Source organism: Triticum urartu, chromosome 1A (assembly GCF_056163025.1).
Source record: "Triticum urartu cultivar PI428250 chromosome 1A, HENAU_Tu73, whole genome shotgun sequence".
In the NCBI taxonomy this organism is placed as follows: domain Eukaryota; kingdom Viridiplantae; phylum Streptophyta; class Magnoliopsida; order Poales; family Poaceae; genus Triticum; species Triticum urartu.
The window spans coordinates 560,282,543-560,295,550 of NC_141873.1; the positions used below are offsets into that span (position 1 = coordinate 560,282,543).

The 13,008-nt window shown below is 47.8% G+C and overlaps 1 pseudogene across 1 annotated transcript; it reads left to right on the top strand.

Annotated features, from left to right (window-relative positions):
* The first annotated feature begins 1,335 nt into the window (after positions 1–1,335).
* LOC125526695 (flavone O-methyltransferase 1-like) lies at positions 1,336–3,334 on the top strand (annotated as a pseudogene). The gene is made up of 2 exons (XR_015615397.1): positions 1,336–1,765; positions 2,461–3,334. The product of XR_015615397.1 is annotated as a flavone O-methyltransferase 1-like (transcript).
* Positions 3,335–13,008: the final 9,674 nt, after the last annotated feature.

Below are 13,008 nucleotides of genomic sequence, written 5' to 3' on the forward strand. Positions count from 1 at the left end.
ATCGCGAGCTCGCTTCATATTTAAAAGATTAAAATACCTTTAAGAATAAAAAAATCATATGATTTGTGCACAGGGAAGTGATTCTGATTAAGGATAACTTGGCACAACACAGACGGGAGGGTACTAAACAATGCTGCTTCTATGATCCGGACGAAACTATAAAACACTTTTTTTCTCAAATGTCCACTTTCAAAGCTCTTATGGTGTATGATACATGTGGTGTTTAACGTTACTCTTTCAAATAGTATAAACACATTTGGGACGTGACTAAATGGAGTGGAGCCTAAAATTGCCGCCTATATTCGAATCGCAGTATGCACATTACTTTGGGCTATTGAACAGACAAATTCTTCCAATTTTTTTGCAGGTCATATACAGAGCAACAACTGAGATCCGTAGAAGGTAGTCACTCAGTCATGCGGAAGCCAAGGAGCATATGGCTATTGAGTGCAACCGCTGGGAGATGGTCGCACAAGATACACACAACTGGTTTAGATGGTGATCCAATAATAGGGCTAGATGTAGTCATCTTGTCCTGTTTTTGCCGGTTGTGGCAACTTTTATCTTTATTACTTTTCAGCTCCTCATGCAATCTTGTACCGAGCTACAGACGTTCTTACATGTTTGCTTAATAATATGGCTGCATGCATCTTATCAATGCAGAGGGTAATTCTCCTTTTTTTTTGAAGGCCTCACGTACGTAGGGGTTGCCTTGCCAGGAGACAGGGTTGAACCTAACAACAATGATCAGCGGTAGTGCGGAAGTGACCTGAGGGCATGGCCAATGCGTCTCTCCGACTGGGTGCTCCGCAGGCCAGCTAGGTTCAGGTGTCAGAAATGGTTGCCTCGCAATGTACTAGTGCCGCCTGCAGAGGAGGCGGGTGCTTGAGGGAAAAAGCTAGATAAAAAAGGAAAAATGGCTGGATTAGCAGCAGCCATCGATTGTCTCCTGGTTGATGCGTGTGTGAATGAGGAAGAAAAAGATGGGAAAAGTAAGAGAGAGGGAGCAACACGGGACCTAAAGACTGCTGCTGCTACTGTTGGGAGATAGTTATTCAAAGCGATGGATTCATACATATACAAGCCTAAATGCATGGCATGAGACCACCGAATAGTAATGCTTCCATAGTTCCTGCACTGAGAGAGGGACGAAAAGATGGAAAAGATAAAGCTGAGATGAATGGGTGGATTCGTGTGGTGGGAAGAGATAAGGCACGGCACGCGTTCTTCAGGTGGGGCCTCTGTCAGTTTGATGGAGCATGTTCCCGCAATTTTTCTTTTCTCCTATATAAGCCGTTGTGTCCCATTCCTCTCTTCAGCCACAGCTAACTCACTTAGCAAGAAGCTTGATTCCGAAGTTAGAAGAGGCAATGGGCTCTACCGTGACTAGCGACGAGGAGGCATGCATGTACGCGCTGCAGCTAGCAACGTCGTCTATCCTGCCGATGACGCTAAAGAACGCCATCGAACTGGGCATGCTCGAGACCCTTGTGAGTGCCGGCGGGAAGGCCCTATCCCCGTCCGAGGTGGCCGCGCAGCTGCCATGCAAGGCCAACCCAGACGCGCCGGCCATGGTGGACCGTATGCTGCGGCTGCTGGCCACGCACAAGGTCGTGTCGTGCGAGATGGAGAAGGGCGAGGACGGCCTCCTCGTCCGCCGGTATAGTCCGGCTCCGGTGTGCAAATGGCTCACCGCCAACGAGGATGGCGTCTCCATGGCACCCATGCTCCTCATGGTCCAGGACAAGGTCCTTATGGACTGCTGGTGAGCTTCTTCTACTTCTACTTTGCTCGAAAACCCAGCATCAACCCATTTTACTTGGATCATTTTCTGGAGGGGCTCGGATGCGAGGTCTATCTTTTGGGGGTCAAAATCAATTATTACATGCAATAAGTAAGTCATAAGAAGTAAGAACACTACTAAGGAGCTGTCCTGACCATCATCTTTTCACCGGTTTATGCTAGAGCTATTTCCCCCCTTTCGACAATTCGTTCCAAGGATAGGACTTGACGAAATTAGAAAGTAAGCATAGCTAGCAAAATGGAAAAGCAAGTAGCAGCAAGACAAGAACTGTCTGGACCACCGGACAACTTTTGTTGCCTTGCCCGTTCTCGGATGACAATAATCGGAACATAAAATATCTTCTTTTTTCTAATAAAAGGAACAAAGGATTGCATAATTCGTCAACCGATAACTTGCAGTTAGATATACTGTCCTACTTATCTAGGCAAGTTTCCGCAAAACTGTGTGAACTGAACTCAAGTCGAAACTAATCACCTTTTCATGGCTGTTAAAAGCACAATGTCAATGTAACGAACCGAAATGTTAATGAAATAACTTCTATATATGGCTACGTTTTGGATAACTTTCCTTATGATGAAGTAATGGAACTTGTGTGTGTTACAAATGGTTTAGTGAAATGAAAGTCGAAATTAGTAAAAAACTAAAAACATTTGCAGGTATCATTTGAAGGATGTCATGGTTGACGGCGGTCTCCCATTTTACAAGGCACATGGGACGAGTCTGTTCGAGTACCAGGGCAAAGATGCACACTTTAACAGTGTGTTCAATAAGAGTATGAAGGATCACACCACCATCATCATCAAGAAGCTTCTTGAGTTCTATAGGGGCTTTGATGGCGTCAACACCATTGTTGATGTCGGTGGTGGGGTCGGTACGATGATCCATGCCATCACCTCTACGTACCCTTGCATAAGGGGGATTAACTTCGACCTCCCACATGTCATCTCAGAGGTGCTGCCCTCTCCTCATGTGCAACACATTGGCGGCGACATGTTCAAGAAAGTGCCTCCAGGCGACACAATCCAAATGAAATGGATCCTCCATGATTGGAACGACGAGCACTGTATGATCCTGCTGAGGAACTGCTATGACGCGCTGCCAGCACAAGGCAAGGTGGTAGTCGTGGAGTGCATCCTTCCAGTGACGTCAGAAGCAAAGCTGGCGGAGCAGGTGGTGCTCAACGTCGACATGATCATGCTCACACAGTCATAGTGGCAAGGAGAAGTACCTAAACGAGTTTGAACAGCTGGCTATGGGCGCAGGGTTCAAATGTGTCAAGACCACCTACATCTACGCAGGATCGTGGGCTATTGAATTTACAAAATAGCCGCATCGTATTCTCGGTGTTCCTAAGTTTATTATCAACTTATGCTTCACAGTAAGCTTTTCAATATAACTAGTAAATAAATGTGCCCGTGCGTTGCAACGGGAGAAACAAATACTTATATGTTGTCACTTCTCTTTGCCCGAACCCACTACGTCATCATATGACACATGTACATTACCTTGGCATTATGATCTTCATCTGTATATGCAATGCAGCTATATATAGTTACCATCATCAACCACATATGCCAAATTTAAATGATCTCAAGAATTTGAAACTAAATCAATGAAGGTTAACCAGCCTTGCTACAACAACAATCTCAACTGAACAACATTCTACAATCCTATCTAGATGGAATACCGGTTCACATTTTCTTTCCACAAAATTTTGATCGATGATTTGTTGATTAACAGATTCAGCCGGAAAAAACATACATGGTTAACATGTAAAATGCAGCTAGGCGATTTCAATAGAATAATAAAGAAAAAAAATCATGCCGTCTCCAGCTGCATACCAAACTTCACTAGGGACAACTAATGCCACGGTATATGGGTCATGGCCTGACAATATCCTACAGCTGCAAGGTCTCACTAGTAGAAAAATGGTCAAATGTGAAGCACATTAGTGCCGGTTTAAATTTGAGCCGGCACTAATGTGACCATTAGTGCCGGTTCCAACGGCTAGGCGGGCGGGCATCATTAGTACCGGTTCGTGGACAACCTTTAGTACCGGTTCATGCCACGAACCGGTACTAATGAGGCTGTGTGAGGCTATGGTCAGGCTGGGGCCCCCACGAAGACCTTTAGTACCGGTTCATGCCCTGAACCGGTACTAGAGTTTCTTAGTAAGCTGATTTTTAGTCCCACCTCGCCAAGAGAGAGGCAGTATGAGCGGTTTATAAGTCGTGAGTGCACAGACAATGACGAAGAGTTGCAATGCTCACCTGCATGTTGATTAGTTTCAAGCCTTGCGGAATAGCATAGATTGCACTGAGCTATGTGCAGTGCAGTCTACACTATTCCGAATGGCTTGAAGCAAATTAACCAGCATTGCGCCTCTTTTTTATTTTTAATAACTTATTTGAACTCCGGACTTATTTTGTGTTCAGTATGCAGCATTCAAAGCGACGTCATCAATTTTCAACATGTTCTGACATCATTTGTTGTTTTTCGGTCATTTACCTAATTGTTTAGAGAGCTAAATGACCGTGAAATTGTTGAGGGCGTGCATACTTTTCTGCTTGCGGCTGAGGCAAACAAGCGGGCGGATGGTTTTATGCCTTGTCCATGTGCTGGCTATAAGAATGGTCACAATTACTCTACGTCAAGAACCATTCACGTCCACCTGTTTAAGTCCGGTTTCATGCCCCACTATAATGTTTGGACCAAGCACGGAGAAAGAGGGGTTATGATGGAAGACAATGAAGAAGAAGAGGACGACGACAGCTATCATGGCCATGGGTTCCCTGAATACGATGATACAACAATGGGGGAAGAAGCTGAGCCGGTAATGCGGGAAGAAGCTGAGCCGGCAATGCGGGAAGAAGCTGAAGAAGAGGCATCAGATGAGCCCGTTGATGATCTAGGTCGGGCCATTGCCGATGCAAAGAGAAACTGCGCAAGTGATTTGGAGAAGAAGAAGTTGCAACGCATGTTAGAGGATCACAAAAAATTATTGTACCCGAATTGCGTAGGTCACAAGAAAAAGCTGGGCACCACACTAAAATTGCTGCAATGGAAGGCAGTGAATGGTGTATCTGACAAGGGATTTTTAAAGTTAAGTTATTCACAAACTAGTGATTCACACTAATTTCAAATAATTCAAAATTTAAACTATTCAAATTTGAAAACTACGGGCACTAACAGAAAGTTTGTAATTTTTTGTACCTAAAGCAAAAATATTCACAAAGAAACTCTAAATATACAAAAAAAACAATTCAAAAATAAATAAAGCAAAATAAAATAAAAGAAGCCCGCCTACTAGGCCAGAGCGGCCTGCATACGACTAGAAACCCAACCTGTTGTTGGGCCAGGATGCAGGCCCGCAAAGGCCCAGTAGGCCAACAGGGCAGCACAGAACATGTAGGCCCAGTAGGCCTGCTTTGAAGAGGAGCTCGAGAGAGCTACCGCATGGGGGTTTATAAACCAGTGCGGTCGCCCCTCGGCTAGCGAGGTGGGACTAAACTTGCGCACCGCACCTGCGCCAGCGCACCCCCTTTAGTACCGGTTCGTGGCACCAACCGGTACTAAAGGGGGGCCTTTAGTACCGGTTAGAGCCACCAACCGGTACTAAAGGGGATGCGGTTCCCGCCGCTTGGCCTGGCCAAAACAGGCCTTTAGTACCGGTTGGTGGCCTTCTATATATACAACACTTACGAAAATTTCATTCTCCCTCTGTTTCTTCCTCTGTTTCCCCATTGAAGCACCGCCCGCGCGCCCCGATCGATCGACGCCGTCGCCGTCGCCGCCCCCGTCCTCGTCGCCGCCCTCGTCTCCGTCGCCGCCCCGGGCCCGTCCCCATCGCGCCGTCCCCGCGTCACCGCCCCCGCGTCACGCCCCGGCCCGTCGCCGCCCCCGGCCGTCGCCTCGCCGTCGCCGTCGCCCCGCTGTGAGCTCTCCCCCTCTAACCCCTCTCCCTTGCCCTCGGCGGCCACCATGGGCGCCGCCCCTCCCCGAGCCCATACACACACACACAAGCATGATGAACACACACACACACACGTACATATGTATGAATTAATGCATGTATATATTAGTATATACGTATTTTGTATGTTTAATTAGTTTAGATTTTTTAGATTATTATTTTTTCACTAGTATATATGTATGAATGCATGTTAGATGGATATAATTAGTGTTTAATTAGTATGGAATTTTTTTTATATAATGTTGTTTTTCAGTTTTTTAATGGATGTATAAAAGTTGTGTTTTCTGTTTTTAGTGTTAGATGCTTAATTAGTATGAAATAGCATATAGAATTTTGACATATGCAATGATAGCATAATTAGTGTTATATAGAAATGTTAGAAATTCTAGTTATCAAAATCCAATCATTAAAAAAATGTTACTTTTTGCGGGCATATAGGTAGTATTTGTTCTCGACGATGCCCGGCCCGCATCCTCTCCGTCGACCCGTCCGCGAGGACGTCCGACTGACTCATGTCCGGGACTGGGCTCCGCCGGGCTGGCACTGGGAGGTGCTGCCTGGAGGGGCGCGCCGCTTGATGAGGAACCCGGCCCCGGGTCCCGTCGTCGACCCTGATCTTGTTTGGTGGCGTTCGCGTGGGCCAGTTTTGGTGCGGAGGGAGCCGGCCCCGCCGGAGGTGGTACGTCGCCGTGTCAGGGAGGAGGACGAGCACGTCCATCGCTACATGGTTGCGTTAGAGGGCGGCAGGTTCTCCAATACCTGGCAGTTTCTTCAGGGATCTCACTTCAGCTATGATCCTGTGAGGGTTCCTTCTCTTTGGGTGTTCACCGCCCGCGCCGCAGGAACCGCGAGTGTCCTAGATTCTTCTGTAGTATTCGATCTTTAATTAGCTACCTAGCCAGTGATGTACTATTCAATATTATATATTATTCAAGACGATGTATTCGAGATTATATCTATTATTCAAGACGATGTATTCGAGATTATATCTATTATTCGAGACGATGTATTCAAGATTATATCTATTATTCGAGACGATGTAATTTGAATACTAAATTGTTTTATATTTCTTTTGGCATAGTTAAATAAAAGCTATGGCGGACAATACCGACAGAGAGGGAGAACATACCATGTTCGATATGATACGCGGGCCAGATGATGATCAGAATGAAAAAGATTATGACGGCTCCGAATTTCTAAACAACACCGGAGAGGGTGATATGATATTCGATCGCGACGACCGAATTGATGAAGTCATGAACTACGATTATGACGATGACGAAGAACATGTTGATCCTGAAACAACAAAGACCGGCGAGGTATATATATTTATATAAGCAGGCATCTGATGATCATCACATGTTTTAAATGAGTTGAAGATATTATCATGATTTAATTATCATGCTTGATTAATTATTATCTGATCAAATTAAATTCCATTCTCGTCATTAAGGCCCTGAAGCAGGCGCAGGGGACTGATCTGTGTGCATTCTGCGTTTGCGAGAACATTCGCATGATGGCGCCCGAAAGGAGCAGATCTCAAAGACAGGAATGGGTACGCTTGTCAGAACACTATTCACAATTTTTACACAATTATCGATATCTAGTCAGACAACTAATACACATGCATATTGATCTCCTTCTTAACAGTTCACAGAGGTGTGGGACAAGCTCCTAGAAACGGAGCGCGTAGAAGCACTTCAAGAGGAAATAGCGGGATTTTTGCTCGACCAGGTCATAAATTCGAAGGGAGAATACTATTACCCGCTACCTCCCCCATCGACCAGGTCATGAACCACTTCCAATTGTAATCGTGCTCCGAAGGCACCAATTAGGCTAATGCCACTGGCTCCGAAGGCAACATGCATATGTAGGAGAAATTGTATATAGCTATACATGTGTGTATGTGTGAATTAATATGGTGGTTTGTGAGACATTGATGATATATATATGATTGGTTCTACTAGAAATTATATATATATATATATATATATATATATATATATATATATATATATATATATATGCATAACGTGTACAATGTGTAGTATCGTAAAATACCAGCAAACGAAAAGGAATTAAAATGGAAAACACAAAATTAAATGAAAAAGAAATCATAAAACCAAAAACCCCCCAAACATTTTAGTACCGGTTGGTGTTACCAACCGGTACTAAAGGGCTCCCGACCCCCGGAGCTGGCTCGTGCCACGTGGTTGCCCTTTAGCACCAGTTCGTGCTGAACCGGTACTAAGGGGGGGGGGCTTTAGTGCCGGTTATGGAACCGGCACTAAAGGGCCTTACGAACCGGTGCTATTGCCCGGTTCTGCACTAGTGTCTTGTCCTTCCTCCGCTAGATATCATCCTTTAAATTTAAAGAATTTAAATACTACATCAGCTCTCAGGTATGAATTGTTAAAAATAGGGTCTACCTTACTCTGCAATATAGTACATGCATAACAACGAAAATGATACATGAGAACATTTGATTTTGTATAACATTGCTCGTAATCATCCATATAAACCTACTACAAAAATATTTTTCAATACACATACCTGAATATATGACATGCCTATCATGGCCTCCATTGCAATGTAAACACACGAACATCAAATTATCAATAAAGCAAGCTCCTCGCATTCAACCTGACAGAAATAAATGAAAGGAAATCATTCATGAATTTGCATAGAAATCTAGAGAATATTTGAGTAGTATCGAAAGTGTAAGTGAACTTGTATATGTGCGAACCTGTGGCAATTAAACTACAGTACAACATTTTTCTCCTCCCTAGTTATCCACAAAAGGTTTGATCTCTGTCAACCGTGACTATCAAGGGTCTAGTGAACCTGTGTACATCTGTAACACCATATATTGGCTAGGGTGAATACTTAGTGGTCTCTGCAGTAAAGAAAGCACAAGAAAATATATAATAATTTTCCATTACCAGAGAAATAACTAAATTGTTCAGAAACTTCAGGCAATAATGAATAGCAAGTACTTAGATAATACTCTGCAAGCTTTAGGCAATGAATTAGTGCTGACATTGAAAATATATAAGAGAGAAATAACTGAAAATTGTTCAGAAGCTTCAGGTAATCCATAACCGAAGCGAGCAGCATCAGCGCGTGGAGCGCCCAGTTTGGCGATGACTGCCAGACCTAGCGCTCGAGCTCACACGAGAGAGACAGAGGAAGACGATGATGTTTTGTGCCGCGTTCAACCTCGCAGCTTTTCTGCTCTGTATTTCTCTTCTTATTCAGCTATTACAAAGCTAACTGAAACAGGAAAATAAGCCACGCCCGGGTCGTTAGCACTGCCATCCCAGCGCTCCCCGCGCATCGCTCGGGATGCGGCCATGACCGTCTAGTTCGTGCCATCCCATGATCGGGTCAGGGCCGCGGAGAAACCTAAGAAACTACGACCGAGACGCAGCTCGGATTATTTGAACTGAAAACAAGTTTCTCTGACGAAACTGACATAGACCGAAACTACACCTATATCTGTCGAAATTGAAAACGAACTTCTGCAGCTGATTAACTGACAATCTCCCCCTTAATCAGTTGCTGATGTTGATCATGCCCAGGTTCTCCCGCAGCTCCTGGAACTTCACCCGAGGCAGTGCCTTGGTCAGAATGTCAGCCAGTTGCTCGTCGGTGTAGACGTGATCGACGGCGATCCTCCCGTCTTGCACACACTCACGGATGAAGTGAAATCGCGTCTCAATGTGCTTCGTTCTGTCGTGGAAGACAGGGTTCTTGCAGAGTTGGATTGCTGACTTGTTGTCGATGAGGAGCGGAGTTGCGCCTCCCGGATCACCTAGCAGATCGCCAAGCATCCGCCACAACCAGACGCACGTGCACGCGGCTGCAGTAGCCGCCATGTACTCGGCTTCACAGGATGAGAGAGCGACCACCTTCTGCTTCTGGGACTGCCAGCTGATCACGCTCCCCCCAAAAACAAACACCGTCCCGGATGTGCTCTTCCTGTCATCAACATCTCCGGCGAAGTCCGCGTCACTGTACCCAACCAGCCGCGGCTCTACTTCTCCTCTCTTGTATCTGCACCCAAAGTTCAGGGTGCCTGCAACATACCTCAGCAGCTGTTTCACCGCCGCCCAGTGCTCTGTCGTGGGCGCCTTCATGAATCTGCTGATGAAACCAGCCGCGTAGGAGATGTCTGGTCGCGAATGCACCAGGTAACGAAGGCTGCCCACGATGCTGCGGTAGAGCTTTCTGTCCACCCGCAGGTTCGTGCTCTCCTTGCTCAGTTTCAGGCGCGGCTCCATCGGGATGTGCATTGGATTGCAGTCTGTCAGCCCAGCCTTGTCCACGATCTTGGTTGCATAGCTCGCCTGCTTGAGGGTGCTCGCATCATCTCCCTGGCGCACTTCGATGCCGAGATAGTAGTTTAGCAAGCCGAGGTGCCTCATGGAGAAGACAGACTTCATCTGCTGTTTGAACTGAACAATGGCCCCCAGGCTTGAACCAGTGACGATGAGGTCATCAACATAGACGCCCAGCATCAGCCGCTCATCGCCGTCGCACCGCATGTACACGGCGTGTTCAGATGGGCTCCTCTGAAAACCCAGCGACACCAGCGTCTCGTCCAATTTGATGTTCCATGCACGCGGCGCCTGGCAGAGCCCGTACATGGCCTTGGAGAGCCGGAGCACTTTCTCTTCTTCACCGGCGCGCTCAAATCCTGGTGGCTGTACCCAGTGGCGGAGCTAGACGAAAGTCACTGGGGGGGGGGGGGCAAAACGAAAATCATCAGTATTTGTAGGGGCCAAATGTTAAAAAACTTCTAAGTTATGTCTCCCTAAAAAAATTTCTTCAGAAATTGAGCCAAGGCTGGGGGGCAGCAGCCCCCCCTGGCCCCAACATAGCTCCGCCACTGGCTGTACCACATACACCTCCTATTGCAGATCTCCATTAAGGAAAGCAGACTTGATGTCGAGGTGGTGAACTTCCCAGCCTGCCTGCGCGGCGATCGTGAGCAGCAGCCGCACGGATTCGAGCCGCGCCACCGGAGCAAAGACTTCGTCATAGTCCACACCCGGGCGCTGCGCATATCCCTTAGCGACAAGCCTCGCCTTGTGCTTGACAATCTCGCCGGCGGAGCTCTTCTTGAGCTTGAACACCCACTTCACCCCGATCGCCTGCTTGCCTGGTGGGAGCGTGGTGAGCGTCCAAGTGTTGTTGTCGTCGATGGACTGCAGCTCATCCAGCATAGCCGCCCGCCAGGGTGCGTGCGGCTCCGCCTTCTCGAACGTGTTGGGCTCCTCTCCGATCACTGTTTGGAATAAGCCACACGGTGGGCTGTGGTGATTAGTGTGCGCGCTGGTTGTGCCGGGCACCGTGGCGAGTATGCGTATTGCGTAAAGCTGCGCATGTGCTGGAGAATTAGTTGATGCATGAAGTAGTAGGCCACGTTGACACGTGGAGTTTGTTTTTAGATATGGCTGAGTCGTGCTGGTTGTTGGAGTGATTCCAGGAGTAGGATAAGGCCTGATAGTGCATGCATAGGTTAGTGGGATTAGTTGCTCGAGAGAGGTGGCTGGCCGGTGCATGTATGGTCTTGTGTATATATGCGTCAATGAGCAATGAGAAAAGTGGCCGTGAGGGCTGGATACACAATGTAGCCACGGTGGGCATCAAGGAAGTTTCTCTTGGCAAAGCCTTTTTGGTCTTCTTCCTTGGTGCATGTGTGTGCGTGCGTGTGTAGAGTTCATCACCATGTGTGTGTTTGTGAGAGCTAAAAGAAGAGCGGCGCTGAGAGGAGGCGGCGCCAACAATTGGTATCAAAGCCAAGTTCGAGCGGCGGCCGTTGCGCGCGGTGGCGTCCGCGGAGCGCGCAGCGGACATGGAGGCTGCGGCGTGCGGAGAGCGCAGTGGGGCGAGGAACGGAGACGCGGCACGGCGGCGCACGGAGCTGCAGGTTTCGTCAGCGGCAGCGAGTGGCGCTCGACGGGGTGCAACGCCGCGGTAGTTGCATCGGCGGCGGTGCGCGACAATGGCTGGCGAGGTGGCCGCGTTGCACGGCATCTGCGGCGGCTCGTGCTGGAAGAACATGGTGGCATCGGACGGCAACAACCATGGCGATGAGCTTGTAGCGTCGGGCGCGTGTATGGGCGCACGCCGGGTGCGCTGGGCGCGTCGGGTCCACGGCGGATTGTGCGTGTGGTGTGCACGGGTGTGTCCGTGCACGAGTGCAGCTTGTGTGCGGTCTATTGGCGAGATGAGGGGGAGCGCGGAGTTGGTCCTAGGCGGGCTCGCATGACCCGGACGTGTTTGTGCATGTCACGAGATTGGGCAGAGCGGGCCGGACCAGGCGCTCGGCGTGGACTGGGGCGTAGGGTACGTGCCCTGGTGCGCCCCAGGGTATAAGAACCCTCCGTATGCGTTGTAATAGGTGTGGCTCGAGTTCGTGCTTGAGGAAATCAGCCGTAGTTGCGGTCGGCGGCGTCAGTGCGCCGGGAAGAGAAGCTGCTTGTGTGTCGCCGGAGGTGAAGAAGGGTGTTCTCCGTGACAGTCGACGAGGGGCCGGAGTCTTGTCAGGATGGGCGGCGAGGTCGTGGCTTTAAGGGGAGAATGTTAGGAATAAGCCACACGGTGGGCTGTGGTGATTAGTGTGCGCGCTGGTTGTGCCGGGCACCGTGGCGAGTATGCGTGCTGCGTGAAGCTGCGCATGTGCTGGAGAATTAGTTGATGCATGAAGTAGTAGGCCACGTTGACACGTGGAGTTTGTTTTTAGATATGGCTGAGTCGTGCTGGTTGTTGCAGTGATTCCAGGAGTAGGATAAGGCCTGATAGTGCATGCATAGGTTAGTGGGATTAGTTGCCCGAGAGAGGTGGCTGGCCGGTGCATGTATGGTCTTGTGTATATACTAGATCAATGAAGGCGTGGGTTGCCGCACCCATCTATCTTGACAATAAATTGATATTAAATTTTGTAAATAAATTATGATACAAAACATGAAAATTAAATACCAGTCTTCTATATCGATGAGTGGACCCAAAAAATATTCAAACCAATTTGTGCAAGAGCATCATACGTCCAGCTAGTGATAGTACATTTAGGTTTTCAAAACATGGGCATATACCTCATGAAGAGCAGGAAGAACCTTGATATTCCTAACAGGTGCAATTTTTTCTTCCAGGAAGATAAGCATTCGTTCATGCCCAGAAATCTATCTCTAGCCCAAATATGGAATCTGATCGCATCCATTTAATA